At 37.0% G+C, this 15,187-nt stretch overlaps 1 protein-coding gene across 5 annotated transcripts in view; it reads left to right on the top strand.

Annotated features, from left to right (window-relative positions):
- The window catches only part of NRG3 (neuregulin 3), a gene marked incomplete at both ends in the record, with an annotated part of 1,125,058 nt that overhangs the window by 688,987 nt on the left and 420,884 nt on the right, over nt 1-15,187 (top strand). The gene's annotated exons all lie outside the window — the stretch shown is intronic.

The raw sequence follows: 15,187 nt of genomic DNA on the forward strand, positions 1-15,187 counted from the left end.
TTGCAAAGGGCCTAAGGGTCTCACTAAGTAGCTGAGGGTGTCAGTGAACTGCAGTACTCCTGTCTCAACCTCCCTAATGCTGGGATTACAAGTGGGTACAACCACGCCCAGCTTACACTTTGGTTTTTTTTTTTTTTTTTTGGTGATACTGGGGGTGGAACCCAGAGGCTTTCTACCTCCAGGCGCTATACTCCCAGACCTTTTTTTTTTTTAAATATATTTTATTTGGAAACAGGGTCTCACTAAGTTGCTGAAAGCCTCACTAAGTAGCTGAGGCTGGCTTTGACCACGTGCGATCCTCCTGTCTCAGCCTCCCAAGCGCGGGGATTACAAGCGTGCGCCACCACGCCCGGTTTACACTTTGTTTTAACAATGAGATTTTGCTTCTTAAGTTATTTTTAGTACTGATGATTCTATCGTGAAAGCTATAAACTTTTGTGTTTTCAAGACATTTTAGATCTTTGAAATAGTATTTTTATGATTTTTTTGAAATCTCAACTTTCCTCAAGTAGATGATTTTCATCTTAGTACTGGTTTTGTTTTATGTCAGTTTCAGTACAACTTTGATTTATGCTCAGGTTGTTTTGGAGGCTTTAAAGAATCACAGCTGGGTAGAAAAATTATTCTTAGAAAGCTGATTTTCCAACTAAGAAACCCAAAGTGATGGATTGCCGGAATAATGGCCATAATATATACTGAGAATACAAAGAAGATGCACAGTCCCTTCAAAATGAATTTGTATTTGTAAGAAGTGCACCTGTATATTATTCACTTTCTCCATATAAGAAAATTCAGACTATACTATCATCCCTGCATAAATTCATGGTAACCTATGTCTAGCCTAGCCAATTTTAACATTGAAGTATAAATAATCTAAAAAATAGCATAGTAGTAAGTTCTTTGTCTTCCTATTTCAGAAAGGCATAAGTCTCATAACAACTTTTATAATCAATTAAACAATAGCATAAGAATTTCTCAAAAACCAAGTTCACTATTTTAAGGTGCTAATAAGATGCAACCAGCACCACTGTATAAATATCTCTATTTTAATGGTTTTTCAACAATATTTCCTATAGATAATGTTATTCATACTTACTAATTGCCATAAAATAGGTAATTTATGCCGGGCATGGTAGTGCACACTTGGAATCCCTGTGCTTGGGAGGCGGAGACAGGAGCATCTCTCAGATTCAAAACCAGCCTCGCTGGCTTAAGAGACCCTATTTCCAAATAAAAAATATATATAAAATTAGGGGTCTGGGAGTGTAGCCCAGAGGTAGAAGGGCTTCCAGAAACCCCAGTACCACAAATAAATAAATAAATAAATAAGTAAATAAATAAATGGTAATTTATGTATTTTTAATCTCTTTGAAGACGTTAGGTTATTATCACTCTTCTCTGAGATATCGGCTATTTAATCTCACTTGACAGACGAGGAAGGTGAAAGATAGGGGATCAAGTGGGAGAGCTGCTGTAGGTGAGATGCAGCTGCAGGGAGTCTGGCTGCAAAACCTCAGCTGTGGGTCTGGATGCTGTCCTGCTTCCCATTGCAATCACGATGACAAGGATGTGCATGCATTTTACATGGTCTTCTCTTTGTTTAAATAAGAGAGGTATAAGAGCTTCAAATTAAAGTGATGTAAATAAGGCATACAAAAGCAAGAAATCAGTTTGAAGGGTTATTGGTGCATAAAGATTACTTGATGCTCTTAAAGCATGGAAGAGTAGTCTTTGGAAATATGAGCATATAATCATTCATCTTTATCAATGACAGCATTGAGTATTGCATACATTTTTCAAGGTGTTTCTTGGCTATGTTCTCTGTTACTGATAACAGTAATAGCAGCTTGGCACTGTGTGTTGTCTGCTCCACCCTGTGTTCTGTGGTGTAGGACGTGACTCTGTGATAGCTCCTGTTTTTAAGGTAATGATACCAGAGCTGTGTGGTTGTTTCCTAAGAGTAATCTTGACAGACCCTCATGGTTATTCATATTTAATTTAGACTCTATTATATTATGGTGCTGTGGACTTCTGTTTTCATCCACTTTACACTTTAGCTTTGTATTTTGGTGAATCCACTGCTAAATTTGTTTCATGTCTGCCTGTCTTCCAAGGATCCTTGACCGACTCTTTGATTTCCAGCTCTTCTCTACAATGAAAACTGGAGTGGGAACCTTTGATAAATATATACAGCTGATTTGGGTCTTGCACTTCTTTGAATATATGATTAGGGTGCTTATGAAGGGCTCTGGAAACCCTGCCTTTCAATCTTGGTCCATGTTACTATTCTAGTTTACGAATTTCATTGATATTTTATTTTTACTTCCAAATCTTCTCAATCTGAAAGATGCCTTCCCCTTTACAATCAAACCTCGAGTTGGCCTTGTGAAAGTGCACATTATTTGGAGATTGTGATGAGAAGATCTTTGACACTGGTACTCAAGCAAGATACTGGTCAGACCCTAACCTGCAGTTGCTAGGACTCAGTCTTCTAGTTCTGTCTATTTGCTCTAGGAAGAGAACAAGATTCTTGAAAACAGAACCCCTGCCTTATAAACCAGTGTGTGACATGCTAGGAATAATCTGGAATCTTGAGTCGTATTGGTTCAGCTTGAATTCTAGTTTATTAGCTGTTTGACTTTGGATGAATCGTTTAACCTCTATTAGACTCACTTGCTGATGGGAATACTTTCTCAATAAGTTTCTGAATTCTTGAGAGGCCCAAATAGGAAAATTATGTCAATGTGGGTAGCTTTATTGATATTGTTATTTTTCTGGTGTAGAAGGAATTTAAACATTTAATAACATATGTTCATGATTTAAATTAACAAACATATCAAAGTCAATCACTAAGTCAAACATGAGAAGAAGGGAGGGAGAGGGAATGGGGCAGGAATTGGTTAAGGTCTAATCAGGTGATGTATGCATGTATGCCTCTGCCATCTTGCACTCCATTAAGATGTATGACTACAATGCACCACCAATAAAAAATTTTTTTAAATAACATGAATGATAAGTGTATTGTATTGTTATTTTAGTTAAACTTCTATTTAAGTATATATGGCATCCCTGGGCTCCTATGCTAAGTAATAATAAAAATGGTTGCTTGCAAAATGAGTGATCTCTTGTCTCCCTAAACATACCATATGATTGGTAAGAAGTGCAGGCCTTGAGATAGCTATAGGAGCTTTGTTAAGCTATTATTTGTGTTTGAAGCCAGAGAAGTTGGCCTAGGTAGGATTGGAAATGGAGGACTTATGGACCAGGTACTTCTTTCAAGGAAATTCATGATTACAGGTATGTAATAGCAGGTAGTAATGACCAGATGAGAGAGAATTTTGATGAGGTCCCCATGTGAGATAAACAGTCTTCAAGTGCTTGCCTGTCTGGTGAGCAGCTGCTTCCTATTCCTCAATGTAGGAGTTGTCTAGGCTCATTCAGGTGATGAGTCATCTTGAAGGGAGAAAAATTTCCAGCCCCAGGGAAAATGTGCTCAACTGTCCTTGGTGGGTGTATGAATTGGATAGCTCATTCAACTGTTGTCTACACAGAACTAAGCTAAGACTTTTAGAGGTTCATTTTTAATCTATTAAAAGAGTTGAAGCCAAGATATCTCCCCCAGCTCACCTCTCTCAGGAACGCACAGTCTCACTAGTGCATATGAGACAGTTAGGGAACAGAGGTCAGTGTACTGCAGCACAAATCTGACAGTGTGTCTTGCTTTAAGAAATCAATGGCAACGCTCCAAGGGAAGAGGCTGTAAAAGTCAAAATATAAATATATTCAGTGATTTTAAATTCCTTTGTGTTCATATTCCTTCTACTTCTGTGAATTTTATGTTTCTCATGCCTGAGGATGGCTTTGTAGGACCTTTACTTGCTATTGAATTCATGCTCTACCCTTAATGGCATTATTTCCCCATTTTTTTTCTTTTTTTTTCTTTTTTTCCCCTAATGCCAATGTTATATATCACCTTTCAATCTTTTGGCCTTGTTTCTGTATGTAATCTTTTCCTCTTTCTTCCACCATAGCATATGCATTGTATGTAGGGGAGTCAAAGAGTACTGAAGGTTGAACACGGGGGCATTCTACCTCCCATCTATATCTTATTCATATATGTATGTGTGTGTGTATATATATATATATATATATATATATATATATATATTTTTTTTTTTTTTTTTTTGGTGGTACTGGGGTTCCTAGAAGTCCTCCTACCTCCGGGCTACACACCCAGACCTATTTTATACTTTTTATTTGGAAACAGGGCCTCTTAAGCCAGCGCGGCTGACTTCGAACCTGCGCGATCCTCCTGTCTCCGCCTCCCAAGTGTGGGGATTACAAGCGTGCGCCACCACGCCCGGCTTTATATTTTTTGTTTTAAAACAGAGTCTTGCTAAGTTGCTGAGCATCTTGCTAAGATGCTGAGATTGGCCTTGAACCTGCAATCCTTCTATTTCAGCTTCCGAAGTGCTGAGATTATGTGCAGGCGCCATCACACCTGGCTCCTATGTATTTAATAGAACCATTACCAGTATTGAGTTTAGCATCTTAAAGAAGTGAGAGAAATCTCTTACAAAACTTAATCAGCCTTTCAGAAACAAATGGAAGTGTATACATATGCATATAATTGCATATGTTTGGGGAGAAGAGGTGACCTATGGATAGGCCTACGTTAGGGAGCATTTAGCAATGTGCTTGAGGCTAGTGAGGGAGCAAGATAAAATGCAGCTGACCATAACCGTTTCCAAGGGACACATTCAAACAAATGCAAAAGCTCAAAGAACTAATGTGGAGCTTTTCTATGGCTCTTGAAACTCTTTATACATTTTTAGCATTTAAAGAGAATGAAGATTAGTTTTCAAAAGGTGGAGGTAGAGAAGTCCTGAAAAAGTTTATATGTAAGAAAAAGTTTAAGTTATGGCCGGGCGTAGTGGCACGTGTTTGTAATCCCGGCGCCCAGGAGGCTGAGACAGGAGAATCGCACAGGTTCAAAGCCAGCCTCAGCTACTTAGTGAGGCTCTTATCAACTTAGTGAGACCCTGTTTCCAAATAAAATAAAAATAGGTCTGGGAATGGCTGGAAGTAGAAAGCCCCTGGGTTCCACCCCCAGTACCATCAAAAAAAAAAGAAAAGAAAAAGAAAAAAGTTAAGTTAGGGAGTAGGTAATTGCTTATCCCTTCCTCTGAAAACTTGAAGCAAAAACATAAAGAGGACTGCTGTCTGAATGCCCCCACTAGATGTGTCCTTAGTAATTAGGAGGATAGAGGATTTGGGTGATTTGCCCTTGAAAAGGATAAAGTAGACCTGACACCAGGATAGAGGGCAACTACCAATGTAAAATACACTACAATTTTTAGGATATATCAAAAGTTCATAAACCTCATGCCAGATGTAAAACTTCAGATAAGTTAATCAGACTATGATTCTTTTTTATTCTTATTTTGCTATGTTAATTATTTTAGGCCTGGTGTGGTGGCGCGTGCTTATAATCCCCGCGCTTGGGAGGCTGAGATAGGAGGATCTTACAGGTTCAAAGCCAGCCTCAGGTACTTAGTGAGACTGTCAGCAACTTAGTGAGCCCCTGTTTCCAAATAAAATATAAAATAGTCTGGGAGTATAGCCCGGAGGTTGAAAGCCTATGGGTTCTACCTCCAGTACCACCCCCCAAAAAAAATATTTTAGTATGTTTATGGCCACTTGAAAATAAATCCTATTCACTAGTCAGGCTGCCAAGCTTAGGGAATTCCAGCAGAGAAGTGGAAGAATATAAAAGCCAGGGCAGCTTGAGGGAGATGTGAGAAGCTCAGGTTAGGCCCTTCCCAGTCAAAGAAGGACAGGCACTTCCAAAGGCACCCCAGAGACATAGGGCGATTTCTACAGAAGCGTGTGTAATCTTTGGCAATTTTGTATCAATATTTGGCAAGTTTATGGTCTCTCATCTTTCCCAGCTTACTCAGCTTCTTTTGGTGTCATTATATTTGTGGTCGTGCCAGAATGAGCATTAAAATAGATACTGGCTGGATGTGGTAATTCCATATTTGTGAGTTTGTGGGAGTTTGAGACAGGAGGATCACAGGTTGGAGACCAGCCTCATCAGTATAAGGAAATGCTCAGCAACCAGCAGGACCTTGTTTCAAAACAAAAGGCAGCGGGGAATTGTCCCTAGACTCAATTCCAAGTACCAAAAAAAAAAAAAAAAGGCAAGATGCTAAGATGAAAAGGTGCCATGGGCCTCCCTAAGTATCAGCTTTTACAGAATCAACATAGTTTACTTAACAGGTGATTAGATGTGGGTGTTGAGAAAGGGATAGAGAAGTATCATGGAGATGGACCTCCAGTAGGAGCTGATTTCATCCAGCATTGAGAGGAGCTTATGTGATGGGGAAGGTCATATATTTGGCCCATACTGAGCTTGAGTACTGGAGGAAGATTGCCAATGCATAGTTTTCCTTATTGATACCATGTTAGGAATAGATCATAACTGAACACCATGGGAGTGAATGAAATCATCCTAAGAGACAGTAAATTATGAACAAAGAGAGGGCTCTGCCAGAACCCCAGGAAATTCCCTCTTTCAGATGTGGGCAGAAGTATGAATGGATTAGATGACAGAGACAGCGAGAGGCATACCAAAACAGTAACGCTGATGTCTGTCGACTCTGCTGTGATCTTCCAGCAGTGGGTGGAAGGACTGATGACAGCTTAGTGATAGAGGAAAACAGAAATACTAAAGATGACTGAAACACTTGTTGGCAGCAGGGGAGGAACTGTGAACGTATGAACATCCACTGCTGAGTGTGAAAATGGTGGTGGTGGTAGTGATGGTGGTGCAGGGGGCCAGAGTGGGAGAACCATCATTTTCTAGTCTTGGCAGATTGTGTTTGCAATGATGAAGGATAGTCATAATTTATAAAATATCTTTATATATACAATTTTACAAAGATACATACAGTTAGGAATGGGGTCAATTATTTTCAAAAAATCTATTTTTGTTATCTATTTTGTGAACTATTTTGTTATTAAACTGTGCTTATTTTGATTTTTATCCCTTTTTGTATATGCTTTCTTTTTGGTGGAGTGCTGGGGATTATACCCAGGGGTATTCTGACTCTGGGCTGTGACCCCAGCCCTATTTTATTTATTTTGAAACAGTCTCACTATGTTGTGGAGGGCCTCACTAAGTACATGAGGCTGGCCAAAAACCTGGGATCCTCCCATTTCAGCCTCTCAAGTACTTACAAGCATGTGCATTACCATATGCAGCTTCACATATACTTTTAAAAGCTGCCTATGTTAGTCTATGGCAGTGAGCTTACACTGCCCTCTACAATGTGGGTACCATGATGATGAGGTCTGATTTATGATCTTTGTAGGCCTACACATGAGTTTACAACAGCTACATGTGTGAATACAGTGGTCTGAGCCATTATAGTTGAAAAGTATTTAAATTCATCATTGCTATAGACAGGCCCAAATTACTTGACAAGGCATATGCTTTTGAAATTTTACTCAGAATTAAAGATCTTATTTTGAAAACTGACCTTGTATTACAGTAGTTCACAGACACCCCAATTATTTCTCTTTCAGGTAGACAAATCTAGACAGTTGTCCTGGGAGAATATGATGTAAATGTCAACTGTTAAGCAGCAATAGGGGGTTTAGTGGAAGGCCATGTATGGAATAAATCCTGACTTTTCTGTGTGGAGTAGCTCACAAGGAAAGCAAAGAGATATGCTACAAATGAAAGATGGGCAATCAGGTGCTCCAAGGTGTGTCTGTGGAATTAAACATTTCTTCAAATACGTTGTCTCTTTAAATAGCCCCTATCTCTTGGGCAATCAACATCTACAAATTTGATAGAAAAGATAAAGCCTGCTATAGAATAGCAAGAGAACCAGGTAAGTATACAGACACAGAAGTAAAGAGAAGCCTTTTTAGTATGAATGTATTGGGAAAGAGATGGATGGATAGGGGGGTGGACTGATGGATGAGAGGATGGAATGATTGTATCTGATGATGCTAAGAACAAAAGATGAAAACAGGTGACCCTTTGCTGTGACAAAATATTATCTCTAGTGATTTCCATCAAAGCCATGATATTTAATTGGTGAGTATAAAATTTAATTTTGAAATGATAAGAAAACTGAAAATAAGTTCAGCATAGAATATATTAAAATTAGGAAGAAAATTTTCTTTTCTTTTTGTGGTATTTGGAATTGACCCCAGGAGTGTGCTACCTCGGAGCTACACCCCTAGTCCTATTTATTTATTTTGAAACAGGGTTCTCTAAATTGTAGAGGTCTTCACAGAATTGTTGAGACTGGTCTTGAACTTGTGATCCTCCTGTCTCTGGTTTCCAAGTACTGTGATTAAAGTCATGTGCCACTATGTTAAACCAAAGAAGAAGTTTTCTAAGAACTGAAAAATAGGATAGTGTCTGAAGAAGGATGTAGAACCATAGCTACATCCATATATACATCCCAGATGAAAAAAGAGAACATTTGGGCTTAAAATGAATACGTATACACTTTCATTTTAATAGAGGAAAGCAAAGAGTCAACAGGTAGATATGCATGCAAGGTAGAACTGGGGATGGAAAACTGAGTTTATTCTCACCTGACTCTTTGTAGTGATGGATGCAGCCAGGTCGTTGGCAGAGGAGACTGGGTAGCAACTAGAGATGTGAAGAGAGGAAATAAGTAATGGAATTGTCATCTCAGAGTTTTAAATTGTAAACTAAGTACAATATACATTAGGTACAAATTCAATAGACATTTATTTGTGGATAAGAAATATAAAAACATTAATTGAGCCATACTGGAGATGAAAGGAAAAGTAATGGTATAAACAATGGCATTAAATTTATTTTAAATGTAGAAATCAAGCTAAGTGACTCAAAGTTATAGTTATAGATATAAGAATAAATCCTTACAGTAGTCAATCAAGCTTAAATAAAATCAACATATGGAGTTGTTGAGAGCAAGAAGGATAAGAGCCAACAAATTGACTTCTTATCTTTAATACTGAAGGATCACCCTATCTTCAATGAGAAAGCAAAATATTATTGTATATAAATTTAAAATTAAGTAGCAGAAAAATGAGAAACAAAAAAGTCTGATTTAAAATATTTAAAAGATGTACATTTTACTGTACATTATTTAGCATAGTAATGTGCAAGTATATATTGAAATGTAATTATTATGTGCATGTTGAGTGTTTAAGAGTAAAGTGTACTGATGTTTGCATACTTTACTTAAAGTGATATACAAATGGTTAAATTATATACATATTAAACTAAACACATCAAAATGTGAAATAGGAATACAGTTGATTGAATGAGATTCCTGTCAAATATTAAGTAGGCCAGAAGTGTGGTGCATGCCTGTGATCTTAGTATTTACTTGGGAGGCTGAGACAGAAGAATCACAGGCTCGTGGAAAGCGTCAGCAAACTAGCAAAACACTGTTTACAAAAATTAAAAATTAAAAAGGACTATGGTATAGCTCAGAGGTAGAACGCCCCTGGGTTTTATCTCCAGTACCCCCCCACACACACACACAAGTTAGTAGACAGGTGTTTGTATTGACCGTTCGATAGTCCAGTTACTTGATAGAAGCTTTTACTTCAGGTGCCATATGGAAATTTTGTTTTTATGATTTTTCTCCCTACATTTGACTAAACTATCGGGGTAGGAACCAGTTTCTCAAGCCTACTTTACGGTTGTACATTGCACTGTCTACTTCTGCAATGATGGCTTGCACATTTCCTGGTGTCCAGGTAAATCCCACTATGTCAGGACAGAGATCCTGTGCCACCAATGGCCCTTGGGTATCAGATGTTCAAATGCTCATGAACCTCTTTTAGCAGCCTCTTTGAAGGTCACTGATATGTAATACAGTCATTCTCCATTGGCTCAAGTGTGCAGTCCTAATCAGCACCAGTGCTGTCCAAAGCAGTATGTAATTTCTCTGTACAATCTTTACTGACAGTACTCAGGAGTCCTCTGACCATCATCTTGCTGTTTTCTACTTGAGTTGGTCCTAAAGCAACTAGTAATAATCCCTTGAGGTCACTGGCATGAAGAGGACATACTTCCCTGTTCCTAGCACAGATGCAGCATTTTCACATTGCTTTAAATCTTTGTCCATTCGACAGAAACAGGTATGGATGAGCCCAGTTTCTAGAGCTAGATGTGTGTTCCATGGTCCATCTTACCTGTAGTGGCCATTTACATCAATAATTTTATTATATCTTATGGAAGACATATAATAGCATCATATAAATTCTGAAATATATATGTTACAGAAAGTTACAATTTTCTTGCCATATTTCAAACTGCTAGGTTATTTTGTGTGTGTGTGTGTGTGTGTGTGTGTGTGTGTGTGTGTGTGCTTAATTTTGTGATACTGGTGATGAGATCCATGGCCTCCTGCATGCTGGGCAAGTGCTGTACCACTAAGCTACAATCCAGCCAACTGAATTGTTTTACTATATCATTATGCTCTTTTGAGCTAAATATGCTGCGTTATATAATGGGAAAAATTAGAATTTATCAATTGGCATCTTATTTCTTTATTGTTTCATCAATACTTTTGAAATTGTTCACAGATGTAACAGTTACTATTCTGAGATATTTGTAATTTGAATATTTATCAGGTTTAAAATTTGTAACTATTAAAAATTCTAAAAGGAATACTCTCCAGGAATAGGAATTTTTCATGTTGCCATTATTCTCTGGTTTAATTTTTCTCTTTAGAAGTGGGAATACTGAATGAAATAGCATGAACATTTTCATGTTTTGAAAGTATTTTTTTCCACTTGTTCTGTGAAAGTTTTGCTATTTTACCTCCACTGGCAAACTATTAAAATTTTAATTTTACTACATTATTATCAGTAGTGGGCGTTTGAGCATATTAGTTGAGTCTACAGGGCATTCATTTCCTCCTTGTCTTAAATTCTCCAGCTGTCCCTCACATTATCTGGTGCCTGCCTGCTGTAAGGAAGGAATTTTTTAAAGTAAGATGTGGTGACTGGTCTTCATACTTGCAATTCCTTTCTAGGCATTTTGCTATTAACCAAGTATTAACTGTCTCATTCACAGCCTGCCATCCGCTCTGGAATCACCCTTTACTGTGCTGTCTTTTCTGGCCTGCTGCGTTTGCAATGAGATTCATGGTCATTATTTTCTGCTTGCATTGATGATATATTTTGTATGCCCTGCTTGCTTAATATTCCTAGCAGAGATCAAGGAATAAAGTAAATATCAGATCACATCACAGACTGATGTTATTAATTTCAGGAAAAGTATAACAGACTAACTGTTAGAGAATGAAATGTACGTTGTAGGTGGATATTCTTATTTTATGTAAATTATTTTTTACTTTGGATTGTTATTATTGTTGTGTTAGTGTAGCCTGAACTTCAAAGAGCAATAAAGCTCAGTTCTGATCCAGGCTCCTATGCTTTTTATCAGCTACTAATAAAGAGTTAAGTAGCAAAACATATTCTATTTGATATTATAATAATTAAATAATATTGTATATGGAAACCTAAGTTACTGGAACTCAATAAGTACTCAATAAATTAGTTATCTGTCTCTGTCTTCTTGATAAGCGATAGACAGGGCCAAGTCTCCCTTGCAGAGTTGGGTGAGTGAGCAAGATGGAATGAGACTTTATCCTGTCAGCCAAGATATCTGGCCATTTTTTCTGTGGAGGAGTCTCTGAATGCCAGGAGGTAAAGGGATTTTAACCAGGGACCTGCTTACTAAAGGGACAAGATGCAATTAACCAATTCTGTAGGTGAAAATGTTAAAAAGCTGAAGCCTGGATGTTACAAAAAGGAGATAAGAGGGTAAGTAGTCAGACAAACCAGCAAATATTCTAGCTAGTTAGATCTAACATCAGAACTTGGTACTTGGAAAATGAGTCTAACATTAGGTTGTTTTACTTCAGTAAATTTTGCAGACTTTAATATTTTTTTGGAGTTTTTTTTTTTTTATATTTTGTTTGGAAACAGGGTCTCACTAAGTTGCTAGAAGCCTCACTGAGTAGCTGAGGCTGGCTTCGAACCCGTGCGATCCTCCTGTCTCAGCCTCCCAAGCGCGGGGGATTACAAGCGTGCGCCACCACGCCCGGCTTTAATTTTTTTTTTTAGCTAAGATAAATGAAATAAAAGGAACAAATTAGTCCAATTTGGCCTTAGTTGGAATTAGCCTACTTGGGGAGAGGGAGAGGACTCCTCTGAAATGTCAATGGAATTGGTCTTTGGAGGCAGAATGAGGCCAATATACCGAACTGACCTCAAACCAAAATAGTTTTTCTTTTATTATTCAAATCATTTTGTATTATGGGTAAGGATATTCACTTAGATGCCCTAGAAAAGTTTTTCTCATTTATATAGTCACAAAAGGTAAGTTTCTCAAAATCAGGCATGTTGAATACCAATTAAACTCTCCTTTGTAGAATTGCAAGAAACCAGGAAATTGTATGGTGAACTTTAATTGTCTCAGGTCAGAAATTCCAAACTACACATATCCTGCAGTGTCTTCCCTGCACCTTCCTTTAGTTTTGACCACCCACAGTTTTATGTTTACAAACTTATGTTTGTAAGGCCTGAACTTTAGAGGAAGCAAAACTTAGCCAGGCAAAGTTATGCATGCCTGAAATCACAGCTACTCAGGAGGCTGAGAAGGAAGAGTTGCGTGTGCAAGGCCGGCTTGGGCAACTTATCAGGACCCTGTCTCAATAAAATTTATAAAAGGATATGGATGTAGTTCAGCAGCAGCAGAGTAACCTTTGATACTAGAGAGAAGAGGGAAGGGGGAGGGAGGGAGGAAGGAAGAGAGAGAGAAAGAGAAAAGTTTATATTCTAATAAAGTAGTTCCTGGGGAGGGAAGGTCTAGTTTAAGGTCATTTTCAGATAACATATTTATTATTCTGCTGAACTTTGCTAAATTAATTGTTTTGTTCATAGAATTCATTAACATAGAACAATTAGATAAAAGATACAGGATAAAGGCAAAATATTGCTGATTTTCTCTATTCACCTGACATTGGCTCTCATACAAATGGACTATTGAAAGGAAAAAAAAAATGACCCTGATTTTCTTTTTTCTTTTCTTTCCTTTTCTTTCTTTCTTTTTTTTTTACTTAATGGCCTTCTTTTAGCAGTTACAGACAAAATGAGTAGAAAGCTCAATGTGTTTTCATGTTTCCCCCAACTTCCTACCAATTTTCTGTCATTCATTAACTTCTTACATTAGTGTAATACATTTATTATGATTTATGTTATTGAAACATTATTATTACATAAAGCCCATAGTTTTCTTTTGGTTTAATTCTTTATGGTACACATTCCATGGGTTTGACAATTGCATAATGGCATGTATCTGATCATACAGAATAGTTTTGCTGCTCTAAAATTTCTTTCTTTCCCACCTAGTTCTTATTTTTGATCCCTTGGCAACCACTGATATTTATATTATCTACATAATTTTGTTTTTTTTCCTAGAATGCTGTATGATTAAAATCATACTATGCAGCCTTCTTTTTCTGGCTTCTTTCACTCAGCAATAAGGTTATTTATATTTTTTCTTAGCTTCAGATCTCATTTCTGTTTTTTTAACCTCTGAATACTAATTCATCATATTGATGTATTGCAGTTTATCTATTCACTTATTAAAGGACATTTCAATTACTTGAACATCTTGGTAATTGTGAATAAAGCTACTGTATTCATTCATGGACAAGTTTTAGTGTGGGCAGATTTCAGCTTACTTGGATAAGTACCAAGGCATGTTACTGCTGAAATATAACAACAACACTGCCTGTTTAAGACATACTATAAATCTGTAGTAATCAAGACAGTGTGGTGTTAAAGAATAGATCAGTGAAACAGATTAGAGAGCCCAGCGATGGACTCAAAAAGATAGAGTCAACAGATTGTTGACAAAGGAGAAAACACAGTTTGGTGGAGAAATTGTAATCTTTCAACAAATGGTGTTGTACCAACTGAACATCCACAGGCACATATCTTTGTTCTTTTGTCACTCTTTTTCTTATAAAGTTAATATAAATATCATTCTGTTTTTATTTCAAATTGTAATTGTCCATTGCTGGTGTATAAAGAAAACAATTATTTTTTGTATATTAACCTCTAGTCGGGAAGACTTGCTATCTATGCTTATTGGTCTGAGGAGTCTTTTGTTGTTGATTTCTTTGGGGTTTCTACACAGACATTCATGTAGCATTCGAACATGATTTTGCTTGTTCCTTTTCCAAATGTTCCACTTTTATTTCTTTGTATCACTGCATCATCTGAGACTTTTCAGTACACTGCTGGATAGGAATTGTGAGGGAAGACATCCTTCTTTTGTTCAGATCATGGTGAGAAAGCTTCATGTTTCTTATTATTAGGTATGGTGTTAGTCATAGATTTCTTTTCTTCTGGGCTACTGGGATTGTTCCAGGGCCTCACACATGCTAGATGAGTGCTCTACCACTAAGCTACAGCCTCAGCATTGCTGAGTGGATTTTTTTTTGTTGTTGTATTTTTTTTGTAGATGTTCTATACGACTTTGAGAAACTTTCCTTCTATTCCTAATTTTCCAATAAATTTTTATCCTGAAAAGATGTGGGATTTGTCAAATACTTTTCCTGTACCTTTGAACATAATCATAAGATTTTTATAAAACATGTTATTATGATGAATTAATAGATTTTCAAATGTACAGCCAGTCGTGCATATGCCTGCAATAAACCCCACTTGTGATTTATAAATTTTATACATCATTGGGTTTACTTTGAAAATATTTTATTTTAAATATTTTAAAAATATTTAAAATAAAATATTTTATTTTATTAGTCTTTAGTTTTCTTTTCTCATAATTTCTTTGCTTTTAATATAAAGGTAATGCTGCCCTCACAAAATGAGTGAAGAAGTACTCCTTGGCTACTTCTTAAAGAGATGGTAGAAAATTTTTTTTTCTTTTTTTTTTTTTTTTGTGTGTGTGGCACTGGGAATTGAACTCAGACGCATTCTACCTCCAAGATAAACCCAAATTATATTTCTTTTTTGGAAACAAAGTCTTACTCAGTTGTAGAGGGCCTTGCTAAGTTGTTGAAGTTGCAATTCTCCTGTCTCAGCCTCTTAAGTGCTGGGAATATAAGCATGTGCCACCATG

The sequence above is a fragment of the Muscardinus avellanarius genome, assembly GCF_963383645.1.
Source record: "Muscardinus avellanarius genome assembly, chromosome: 4".
NCBI classification, from domain to species: Eukaryota; Metazoa; Chordata; class Mammalia; order Rodentia; family Gliridae; genus Muscardinus; species Muscardinus avellanarius.